Source organism: Diadema antillarum, unplaced genomic scaffold (assembly GCF_040938485.1).
Source record: "Diadema antillarum isolate AM-2024a unplaced genomic scaffold, OU_Dant_1.0 scf00000162, whole genome shotgun sequence".
Classification (NCBI taxonomy): Eukaryota; Metazoa; Echinodermata; class Echinoidea; order Diadematoida; family Diadematidae; genus Diadema; species Diadema antillarum.
In genome coordinates, this window is record NW_027271051.1 from 583,135 (window position 1) to 595,138 (window position 12,004).

Consider the following 12,004-nt stretch of genomic DNA (forward strand, 5'->3'; position numbering starts at 1 on the left):
TTTTCCATGTGGGCATCTGTGAGACGCTTTCTGATGACTTCTGTGTTGTGCTGCAGTGATTGCGCCATGTTGTTTCATGCATATGAGAGAATTTCATCACATGAATAGCATCCATTGACTGCGGGTGTAGTCCTCCTAAATACCGGAGGCCTTTCATGCACCTGTCTTGAGGCTGTGGTTCTTGTTGTTTCATGTATTTTTTTTTAGATACATAAGTTTTAGAGGTATTTTGAAGTTGTGATTGGAAATAGATGATTGACGAATTGCAAACAAGATGAAAGTTCAGTATAGACTCCTGATGCTGAATCAATGAAGTTTGCAATTAAGTCTGCGATGAAATCTGCCCAAAAATTGTTCCCAAAATGTGGACAAAAGTTTGTGGATATGTTTGTCTGAATCATGACAGTGTGTACCATCTCCACTTTATAGAGCAGTGTCTTGAAGTCAAACAGCTCAGGTTAGGTCCTCGAAGTGGCTCATGATGTAGGGGAGTGTGAACTGTGTAGTGTGTGAAGACCATCGTGATGATTTATGTCAATGTCTTGTGTGTGTTTGTGTCATGTGACAGTGTTAGCAAAAATTCACAATTGATCTTTCTATATAGTTAGCTTGCAAAAACGTAATAGCGTAAGATATAGAGATATATAATATATGTACAAGAGCACCTATTATGAAAGAGTTTTCTCTCAGCTGAGATAATGCACCGAGCATTTAGAATGTTCAAAAAGGAGTTTACTCTAGAGAGATGTGTACTTTGAATAAAACTATCATATTTCTGTAACTTTGACATCATTTTTCTTTTTTAAATTCAAGTCCATGGCTTTTGTGTAATTGAAAATCTTTTAAAAGATATACTTTTATAGGTAATGTCCTGTCACAGTACAGATTCAATTTTGAGAAATTCCGAGTGTCAAAAAATTATATTTAGTGTTAATACTAGCTTTTGTATAATGATCAAATTCTAATTAAACTCGTGCTCTTTGTTGTTAGAAAAAAATACAGGCTGCTTTCTAAGTGTAGGCAAATGTGCATTCAGTCAAAGCATTGCTGCAGAATGCAGAAAAAAATCACTTGCGAATAAAACATGGAGACACATTTTATGCAACTATTTGACTTAAGGTGATAAATGCAGTGAAGCAAAGGGGAATGAAATTTGAAGGAAACATATGCAGTTAGCAACTATATAATTTGATGTTGTCAGTGTTGTTTCTTTAATCTTTGCGGATATTGACCTGTGACTGTCTGCAATGCATGCATATCCTAACGTTATGTGCTTTTCATCAATTTACAGACATCTATAGTAATTGTGTATTGTGTTGTTTCTTAAGAAAATATGTGTATCATATTAGCATTTGCATACATATTTGATATCTTACTATGTACAAGAATAATGTTGTGTATGCACTTCTTGACCATATGCATAATATGCAAATATACGTATTCTGATATTGTAATCACATATTCCCCATCTATCCAACAAACATATACAATCAATTTTAAATTAGTTGTAAGTATGAAAGTTCATGATTATTCGGATGACCATATTTCAGACATGTTGGAATGCAGAAAGGCAAAAGAAATGGAATAGTCTAGCAAACCAGGAAACAAACCGTCTTCAGTAAAGATTTTGGTTGAGACATATGAATGCATAGATCTACCATGAAGTACATCCATGGGCTATTAAATGAGATATCAATACATTCCCGAAGTGTAATGCCATACCAAATCCATCTCCTTGATAAGGCAGTGTTATCACTGCCCTTTTGTCCTTCGATTTTATCTTATTTGACTTATTTTATTTTCATTTCTTATTCTACAATCATGCTTAACTTGCAAACTTTTTCTTTTTAGTATAAATATGTGTTAGAACTCTAAAATGTTTTCAGTGCACTGCATATTTCCCCCCTTTTTTCTTTTTAATCATGCTTAAATTGCAAACTTTTTCTTTTTAGTATAAATATGTGTTAGAACTCTAAAATGTTTTCAGTGCACTGCATATTTTTCCCCTTTTTTCTTTTTTTTTTTGCATTTGGTGCTCTGTTTTGGATTCATTCCCTTAGGCACACTTGGTGTGGTCACCATGACCTTTTTTATTTGGTGCTGAAAATGTTCTTGTCCAACTTCTCCCTTTTTCTTTCAGTATTTTATTTAAATATCATTCCTTCCCCCATTTGCAGTTTTGTTTGTTGATGTTATGATATACACGAATGCTGTTTGGATCTGATCACCGACAAAAAAAAAATCCACCGACAAAGAACCCACCTTCAATGGATGATGTAATTTACTTCTGTTTTCTATATACTTCTCCATATTATTTTTTGTTTATTTCTTCTACAAACTTACCAGGATTGGCATTGTTATACTTATATCATAAGTGCTTATGATTTTATATATTTTCGTTATTCATTGTGATAGTGGTAACCTGTGTTACCAATTTTTTTTGCGCCATGCAATTAAAATATATTATGTTTTATATTCATCAGAAGATGAAATTTATTTTGTGAATCAAAAAAAATATCATGATATAGATATTCTTACATTAAGCATTTATAGATATACTGCACATTGGTTAGCTTTCATATTATGACAAATGATATATTGCAATATTCTCTATTTTGTGTCAGTACTTAATGTTTATGTTACAAAGATGTCACAACTGCCAAATGTTATTGTCTCATAGCTTTATCGCACGAAATAGTTCAGTATCAGTACATTAGTTCTGAAATAGGTGAACCACAACATTTTATGAAATTATTTCAATCATATTGATTTTATTTGTGTGTGATGATGAGTATCAGTACATATAGAAAGATTACAACTCTTCAGAGTATGTGTCATCGTATGTTGCCTGAAATGAATGTGATGATGGTAGTATTCTCTAATTTACGCTTTTGCAAAATGAAGTTGATATGATTTAATAGTAGTATATTGCTGTGTCTCTCTGTTTAGATATGTTTATATACAGATAGATATATTTACGTGCATATATAACCACAGGATTCATTCATTCAATATTTGTAGATAAAAATCCTTATATCATAATCAAATTGAAACAGACATAGGCACTCATGGAGACTGGTATTCATGGACATTTCAATGTTATCATCCTTGCTTTACCTATATACCATGTTCTTACATGTAATACAAATCATTCATCAACCACTCACAATATCAAAGTGCATACAGCATTACTATCATAATATTCACACCAAGAACATCACTCTGATTGGCATAAATTGTCATAATGTATCTAATCGTTATTTGGTGAACATGGGGATAATGCATGAATCTATCAATCATTTTGTCAAGAAGCCCTCTAGGGACAGCTGTGATGATTAATGTGTGACTGTAAAATGCATGGTGATGTCATCTCCATTGGTGGATCGAATCATTGTGAGCATTTCATCTCTTTGTGAATCTTTTGGCTGACAGTTGCTTTCAGATTTCAGAACTGCTATAAAGACCTTTTAAGCCTGTAAAGTGGTCCATATATCATTATAACAGCCTCATTGCCAAATATGCCCCACCCCCAAAACAAAACAAAACAAAAACAAAAACAAAGAAGACAGAGGAGAAAATTTATATATTTCAAACAGGTTTGTCTGGATGCTGATTCATTATTATTCTCTTTTTTTTTGTACAAGGGATGTTTACTTTCCATTATTTGAATTCGAGGACTTATTTGCTGCCAAAAAGCCTTGATACCGATACATTTGTGTTGAGCTGATGACTCTTGAAAAGAAAGGCAGATATTACAATCTCTGTTGAATTAGCCATCTTGAAAAGATTTTGCATTTTCATTTTCAGTATTAAAGCTGAATGAAGATTTCCTTTTTTTTATCCCTGAAGAATCTATATCATGTTCTGAGCAGAACAAGAAGATGACCTTATACAGACTCAGTTTCATTAAAAAAATTGGCACCATGACATAGGGCTGGCAAACTATTAGTGAGAGAAAAAGGCTTCTCTTTTTTATTTAGCTTTGACAAGCCAGTATAGGCAGAGAAGGTCAAGCAGTTAAAGTCATACATGTATTCAAGGTGAGATATTGCTGAATGGCTCCAGCTCAGCTGCAATATGGAATTCAAGCAAAATGAGCGCTATATGGAAAACTACCATGAGACATGGCAGTGACCTTTGCGTGTCGCTAGGCAATTTGGATGATGTATTCCCATCTCTGTCGCAGCAAATGTAATAAGTTGAGGGGGTCCCGTGCAGCATATATATCCAAGTAGGTTCTCTAGCTGAAGCATCTGTCTTGAGAAGAAGAAAGATTGGGGTGAAGTGCTCATTTGGAGATTCTGGTTCAGATGGAGATTTGGTAGTCTCCTAATCTACAGACCCTGCTTTCCACAGCTTTCACTAACCCTGAGTAGCAGTAGTATTATATTTGTTTGCCTGTCGTACACATTCTCCAATGGAGGACAAACAGTGTATTGATGCACTTCACACACTCTGTGGAGTTAACACCTTTTGGTTCTAAGCTGACAGTTTCACTCTTTGGAATTAAGTATATGTCATTATGAATGGTACATCTTCATTTTTTTTTAATCTAATGATCCAAGACATCTCCATCTCCCAATTTATCAATGTAGAGAGCGTGATTGCACATGTTACTTCTTCTTTTTGTGAAGATTGTCAACATGCTGAAAGCAGGGTCTGAGATAATGTGTGAGGTAGACTAACCCGAGTCATCGCCATGCATATTGCAATACCGTTCACATTTTCACCTGGCTTAGAGTGGGCTTGCCGGTCCCCAGAGCTCACCATCACTTTTCATTCTATGCATCATGGTCAGAAAAGTGGGGTGTGTGGTGTGATTACGTGCCACATAGACACGCATTTCACTCCTGCAAAAATGTTGTCATCCATTCTGTGCTCGAAGTCACATATATTTATTTACACCCATTGTGGACACAGACGACCAAAAACACTATCATAAAACTATAAAGCTGTTCTGATGTAAGCCTCAAAGCCTCTGGGTGTGAGGAATAAATTGAGGCTTTGAATCAAATATGTAATTCTAAAATACTGCAAATGTGTCCAAGGAAAATTGTCTTTTGCAAATATTTGTGTCTTCTTGCACAGAAAAGATGACTTGAAAACTTTCATTTTCTTTTCACCTTTGACCTTTTAACCCAACCCTGTTGGTGCAAGGGGGCTGTACTAACCCTGCTCACTAACCACCTATCCTAATTAAACTACATCCATGCACTTGTGCCATTCCAATATGATCCCGTTAATGTGTATTCCCCAGTCATGGTGTCGGCCAACATTTAAAGATGTGATTCACATTCCGTAGGCACTTCATCAATTATTCCAGACATGAGAAGAATCATCCATCCATTCATTTATTCATTCATTGAAGTATAGTATATTCTAAAGTGAATCACTTTATGCATCCATTAATCGTCGCATCAGAAGTAATAAGAATCACCCCGCCTCAACAACTATGCAGAAACTGCCGATATGTAGCCATGTGGAAAGAAATTTTGAAATCTAAAATAATACGACTCTGTCTGGATTTGTGAAATCTCTGATGTCATAGATTTTGAATCAGTTGCATGTAGAATTTAATTGCTCATGGAATGGCATTGAGCAATGAGCAATCGTGAATTTTATTAAACCACATAGTTTTGAAAATGGAAGTAAACTAAAAAACTAGAGTCTCCTAGTTATTGATGCGATTTTGGCTTGGCAAACACTCCAGTAGGTACCCCAGGACTTCTTTGCGTGAATCCCTCACAAACGGACAGACAACCTCTCCTGTATTTTATGTTAACATGAGAGCTGCATGTGCACTGTATCTTTCTAAACACATAATTGAGCATGTAAAAGAAAGTGAGAAAGATCAAATTGCTTGTGAGAATGGTGCATTTGCCACCCTCTTTATTAATTTATCTTATCATACTTTTTTTTTGTTTATTTCTCGCTCAAAACAGGCACAAAGCTCTCTCCGAACCCTCCGTCTTTGCACAAATGGGCCCAACCCTATGTGGCCATGCATCCTACCAACCCAGCCCAAGTCATTGCAAGCCAACCCTGGGTCAAGCTAGGTCAAAAGGTCAAAGGTCAGGGAATGAAGGTCATGGGGTGAAAGGTCACACCAGGACTGTGGACCGTGCAAGCTCCAGATTGGGACACTGACCCAAAACCTACCCACTGTAATGGTATTTGTGCTGTAAGAGTTTACACGGTGATATGAGTACATTGATTATGTACAAGATGTATTTTATCCTAAATTATATACCATGGTAACTTAAATGATATGTATAAATCAAAGACCATGCAAGATGTAAGTAATCCATGAAATTATTGAAATTATGTCTTGAATATCGATATCTATTGAAACCTGTAATGTTGTGTAGCAGTTTGAAATATGTAGTTAAACATATAGGATATGAATAGTTGCATATTCATTGATCGTTGTCAGAAAATTATGTTGCTTCTGTGATACCATCATGCCCTATCAAGTCAAAATGCAAGAAATAATGAATATTCATTTAGGGCTAGGCTTATCAATCTGAAATCATCTGGTCCTGACATGTCATAGAGGTCAACCGGGACTAACACATGTACACAGCCATTGTCATCACGTATGCAGTTGCAGCAGACACAAGAGCATGAGTGAGTCTTTTTCAAAGAATTTGAGGCTAGGAATAGTTTGTGCACATGCATGCTCTCCAGACGGTGTCTTTTCTTATGATTTTAGTGAGCCCACTTTCCCCATGAAATGCAGGAGCTCAATTCAGGTAAACAGGATTTGAAATGAAGTTCAGTGCAGTTACATGGAAACGAGTATTGGATGAAGCTTACAGGCTGTAACAGAATTCAAACTATTTGAAGATTAAATGAACAAATACTTTGAATATTGTACCAGGCAAATGATTTGAACAATTATATTCAGCCAGAACAATGAATAGAATGTATGGCCTACTATTTCTGTTTAAATCACATGAATACAGAGTAAGTATGTAATATGCTCAACTTCTCTTTTATTTTGCGAGAACTCGAATGTTGTTGCCAATACCTGTATCTGTCTTGAAAGTTCAAGTACTCATTGAAAACCTATCAAAACTTCTGTGTTCTGCTTCTACTTCCTGCATCGAAATACAGTGTAAACGGTTTTTGTGGCAGATACATGATTATAAACAAAATGTTAAGTGATGTTTTACACAGGAAATTTGATGGTAAGTTCAACATAATTATGACAAGAATCTTGTTCATATATTATTGAAGCTGGTCTTTTTTTTTTTTTTGGAATGCCAATTTTGAGTGTTCATGGTTGTCATAATATTTCCGTAATGATTTTACTTTGTGCAAAATTCCATGAGAAGAGAAAAACATAAAAATATGTAAAAAAGAGGAAAAAAGAAGAGGAAAGATATAGGTTAACTTGATCACATTGATCTTGCAAATTGTGCAATGAATTACTGGCATGTTCTGAATGAAATAGTTATCTGTGTGATCCTTCCTAATCAGCCAATCATAATACAAATCAATGTAGTTCAGACTCACAAAGACTTAAGCTACTGCTCTGAACTAAACTGACATGGAATGATCTGAAAATATGCAATAGTTAAAAAGTGCTGTGAAAAACAAAACAAAACACAATGGCACAATGTATTTGGAATTAACTTCATGCACATTTTGGCAATAGAAAACTCAAATCTTTGCACAGTATTTTTTTTTGGGGGGGGGGGGGAGATAAGCACAAGTCAGTAGCTAATCAAAACAAAAAATTATACTTTTTCTGTTAAATTTATATTGTCACTTTCTGTGGACCAAATGAAGAAATGAGTGTGAATGTGCAAACTGGCATGATATCTCTATGAGTACTCACTTCGTTGTGGGTATTCTTGCCGTGAATTATGCTTTTTAGTGTTTGTTTTGGTTGATTTGTGTTCCGTTCATTCCATAGAGTACACTTCAGAGTTACACTTTGCCAAACACAGGAGAAATCTAGCTTTAAAGTGTCCTTCAGTGTCCAATTACAAATCAGACAAAACGAAAACTGGATTATGTGGTCTGCTCTCGTTTACTAACTACAGAAATGCATGTCATGTGCATCTTGCCCTTTGCAACTACTGTAGTGATGTGTCAAACCTCATGGTTGTTCTGTAAGCATTTCAACAGTAGAAGTCATGGTATTTGAGTTTACTGGTATTCTTTCTGACCAATATTTCGTGATGTACCATATTAAATGCTAAACATGTCATGTGTGAACAGAGCCCCAATATAACAGAGAGAGAGAGAGATGAATCGGCTACAAAATTTTATGTCATCTCATGGAAGCAAGAGAAGACAAAATTGTTATGAAACTGAATTTTGCAGATCAAATTACCAGTGTAACATATCTTGTAACCAAAAATAAGTTCACTAGTCCTGCAGTTTCCCAGTGTTTCATTTTACAAATATAATCTTCAGCATGATTTTGTGCTATTTTCCTGAGTCTGTCAGTCCACATGATGAACAATGTCTGCCGAGAGTGAGAAGTGAGTTTCTGAAGTGTTGCAAACCAGTCACTGCTCAGTTGTTTCATATTAGAATCCCCATATTGAAACTTTAACAAAGTTCAGTTGTTATCTGTTCAACTTGAGTTTGCATCATTTAAAGTATAATTCTCAGCAAAGCTCAGTTCAGTGATATTGGATGAGTTGTCATCTAGGTTGAGATGATTATGATTTTGCAACATCCTGCCTGCTAGGAAAAGGAAAACCAACAACACACAGCCCAAAAGAGCAAAAAAAGATATCTCTGTCGGGATGAAACTCCTTCAAGAATGTAAGACTCTGAATAACTGAATGGCGTGCAGTACATAGAATTATCCATAGCATTGATAGAATGATATCACTGAATGCCTGTATCTCATATACGTTTGCAATATAGTTGTGGGTTCTTGATTACAGGTTGAAGGATAAAACAGTCAGAAGCTGAGCAAGCTTCATCATGTATTAATATATTGATGGGGTGACTGCAGTCAGTTGTGAAAGTGTATGGAGTAAGGCATGTTTGCTTCACACATCTTCTTAAGATGTCTCATGAAGCCATCAGCATGGGTTAAAAGAAAAAAAACCACATCTTGAGTGAGATAAGTGAGGATGTTTTGTTCTTCCGACTTTATCTAGGTTCCTCTTTATGCAAGAAGTCGTTATGTATTTTCTGATGTTGATTTTATACAACTTCTTTGTTTTCACCGAGAAAAAAAATTGCTGTAAGTGTCCTGTTATGTCATTGTATAATATAGACCTACATGTATTTATACACTGCATCTCCAACATCCTACAGAAATCACAGGAATTCACGCATTGTAAACATTATTTATCATTAACTGAGGGCATTCGGTATACTGCATGATTGTTCTCGAGCCAATGTGTGCATGTTTCAACACTAGAGGGCGCTCTTTTAGTAGCTGGAAATACTTGGGTTCTCGTGTCACAAAGTGAGATGCTCATACTTTGTGTAAATCGAACTGCCTGGATGGTTAGCAAAGTGTTATTCAGTTGAGATGATTCACATTACTTGAAAGACATGGAGTTTATTCACTAATCTACCCGAAAGATCAGAAAGTATTTCAGGCAAACATAATTTGCAATGTGATGAGCTTATGCCATCTGCAAAAAAGGTACAAGAGGCTTTCTGAGGTCAAAGCATGTCAAAGAGAATGAAAAGAGGTAACAAGTGGGAATTGCATTAATGATGTCATTTTGTGTAATTTGATATGACATATGACATTTTAATGGCAGAGACAATTATTTGGGGTGGTAGTGAGTGTGTATAGATTATTTGAATTGAATTTTTGTCTTTGAATGCAGTCAAAGTCATTGCCTCAACAGGGTCAGAGCTTACTACAGATTGTCTTTGCTCGAGGACATCATTCTACGCAATGTTTTAGCCAAAGATTATGTCAGATGGGACCCTTCTCCTCTGGGTTCAACCAACCTGTCAAACGCATATTATATGACTGTTGTGCAGTTTATAATTTTTGCTTTCTTCTATACTCAACCTGTCATCTTGCCGTCATTCTATATCTGATAAAACTCTCTGAATCTCCAGCTCTGCCCAAAATCCCCCTCATACCAGTCACGTAAGTGATTGATTGCCTCCATGTTTGAATCTGGAAAAGTTTGTTTAAAAATAATAAGAAGAAGGAATTCTGCAAACATTAAGTCAAGTTTAAAAGCTTGGAATTTTTCATGTGAACGTTTTTGAGTGAATTAGCTGTTCAAAACACAGTCAATTGTCCCAGTGTCATTTTGTGAGTAATCCATAATTTATATCAGTATGATGTATCTTCATCAAATACAGCATAGATTTCCACCAATACTTTTATTAATTTTATAATTTGAACATGACCAGTCATTTGAAACTGTTAGACAAGCCTAGAGAAGTTGGAAGGAGATGCAATTTCTGGTGATTTTGTGTGAATATGTGTGATGTATTTAGAAAAAGCAATTTTGCCACAACCTTTGTTGCAGCGTTGATGTGGCTTGCCACCATATTGGACCTAAGACAAAATTTGCTGTTTTCTGCAATGGAAGTGTACATTTTTTCAGCAATATATGATTAGTCTTGTTTTTAATTGTACATATTGTCATGTACAGTGATTGTGTTCCCCCAGAGTAGTAAAAACTACTTCTTCTTTATTTTGTAAATCATGATGGACTTAATGACATCTAAAGCTGTCCATGAGAAGATCACTGTGAAATATAGAATGATACAAAGTATTACACACCAGCATATCTATTTTGATAAGTCTCCCATCCCATCCATTTGAGTTGAAGAAAAATTACTTTTGTTGATTTATTTTTTGACTTATTTTCAGAACAAACAAAAAATTGTTTATATTAATGATCTGAGGGATTTGTTTTATCAATCAAAATCTTGATGTCTGTTTCCTATATTTTGTTCAGCTCTTATGCCAGATTGTAATTGTTGTTGAATTAATACGTTGTGTCAGGATTTCATGATGCATATTTGAAATTTCATAATGCAATATGTTGCCAAGTGAATTTTAATTTGGGTGTTCATGTTGTGATGTACCAAAGACATGTGAATCTACAAATTTGTCATACATCATTCCTTTTCCTGTCTGCCTGCCTTAGAGGGATCGTATAGTTTTGGTTGAGACCTAATTTCAGGTTTCTAACATTTTTTGGTGAGATAATGAGAAACCTCTTATGAAATGTGAAAGAGCATGTACTTCCATGAGGAATTCAACGTTTATTTGATGAAAATTGGTTTTGAAATGGCTGAGATATCCAAAACAGAGCAATTTTAATAAAGTGTGGGACCCACCTTTTATTACGATTGCTTTGTTTTACTTTGTTTTTTGGATGTTTCAGTCATTCCAAACCTGATTTTCATCAAATAAACTTTGAATTCCTCTTAAAATGGTATGCTCTGTACTATTTCATAAGTGTCTTCTTGATATCTCACAAAAAGTTAAAAGCCCAGTTCTCATCTCCACCAATACTGTACCATCCCTTTAAGGATGAACAAGAAAAACTCAGCTTACAACAGTCCTGTAGATGTATATTTGATTTTACCCTGTCACATTTATGATCCTAGCTAAAAGAAGATATGAAATCTCTACCACTCTTTTAAACTTCTCAAGTTTTGAATAATTCATGACAATCTATTCTGAAGAAAGTATACAAACCAGGGGAAAGTATTGTGTTAAAGGCACTTTTTGTGACACCCCCCCCCCCCCATGAAACAAAAAGAATCCCCTCTGCTCATTCATTGTCAACATCCTATATTAATCTAACTGTAGAAAAAAATATCCTGCATTGGCAGGCCTTGTGAATAAGAGGGGGCAAGTAACTTCTTCCTAACTTTTCAGGAAAATGAGTATGGTTGCCCCCAAAGCCCTCGGACCTCAGGAATTTCTCCAAATTGGTGATATTTTTTTAATGATCAGTTTCTTCTTTTGTTGGGCTTGTTGCTCATTAAAGATATAAGTATTTTTCACCCATGTAGACTTGGGATTGGCTAAACAACC

General features: G+C 35.2%; 1 protein-coding gene across 2 annotated transcripts in view; it reads left to right on the forward strand.

Annotated features, from left to right (window-relative positions):
- The window catches only part of LOC139722277 (tripartite motif-containing protein 2-like), an 89,740-nt gene extending 78,093 nt beyond the window's left edge, over positions 1 to 11,647 (forward strand). For both annotated transcript variants that reach the window (XM_071633585.1, XM_071633586.1), the window contains one exon: positions 5,943 to 11,647. The gene's annotated coding sequence lies outside the window, so the exon portion shown is untranslated. The remainder of the gene's footprint in view (positions 1 to 5,942) is intronic.
- The last annotated feature ends 357 nt before the right edge of the window (positions 11,648 to 12,004 follow it).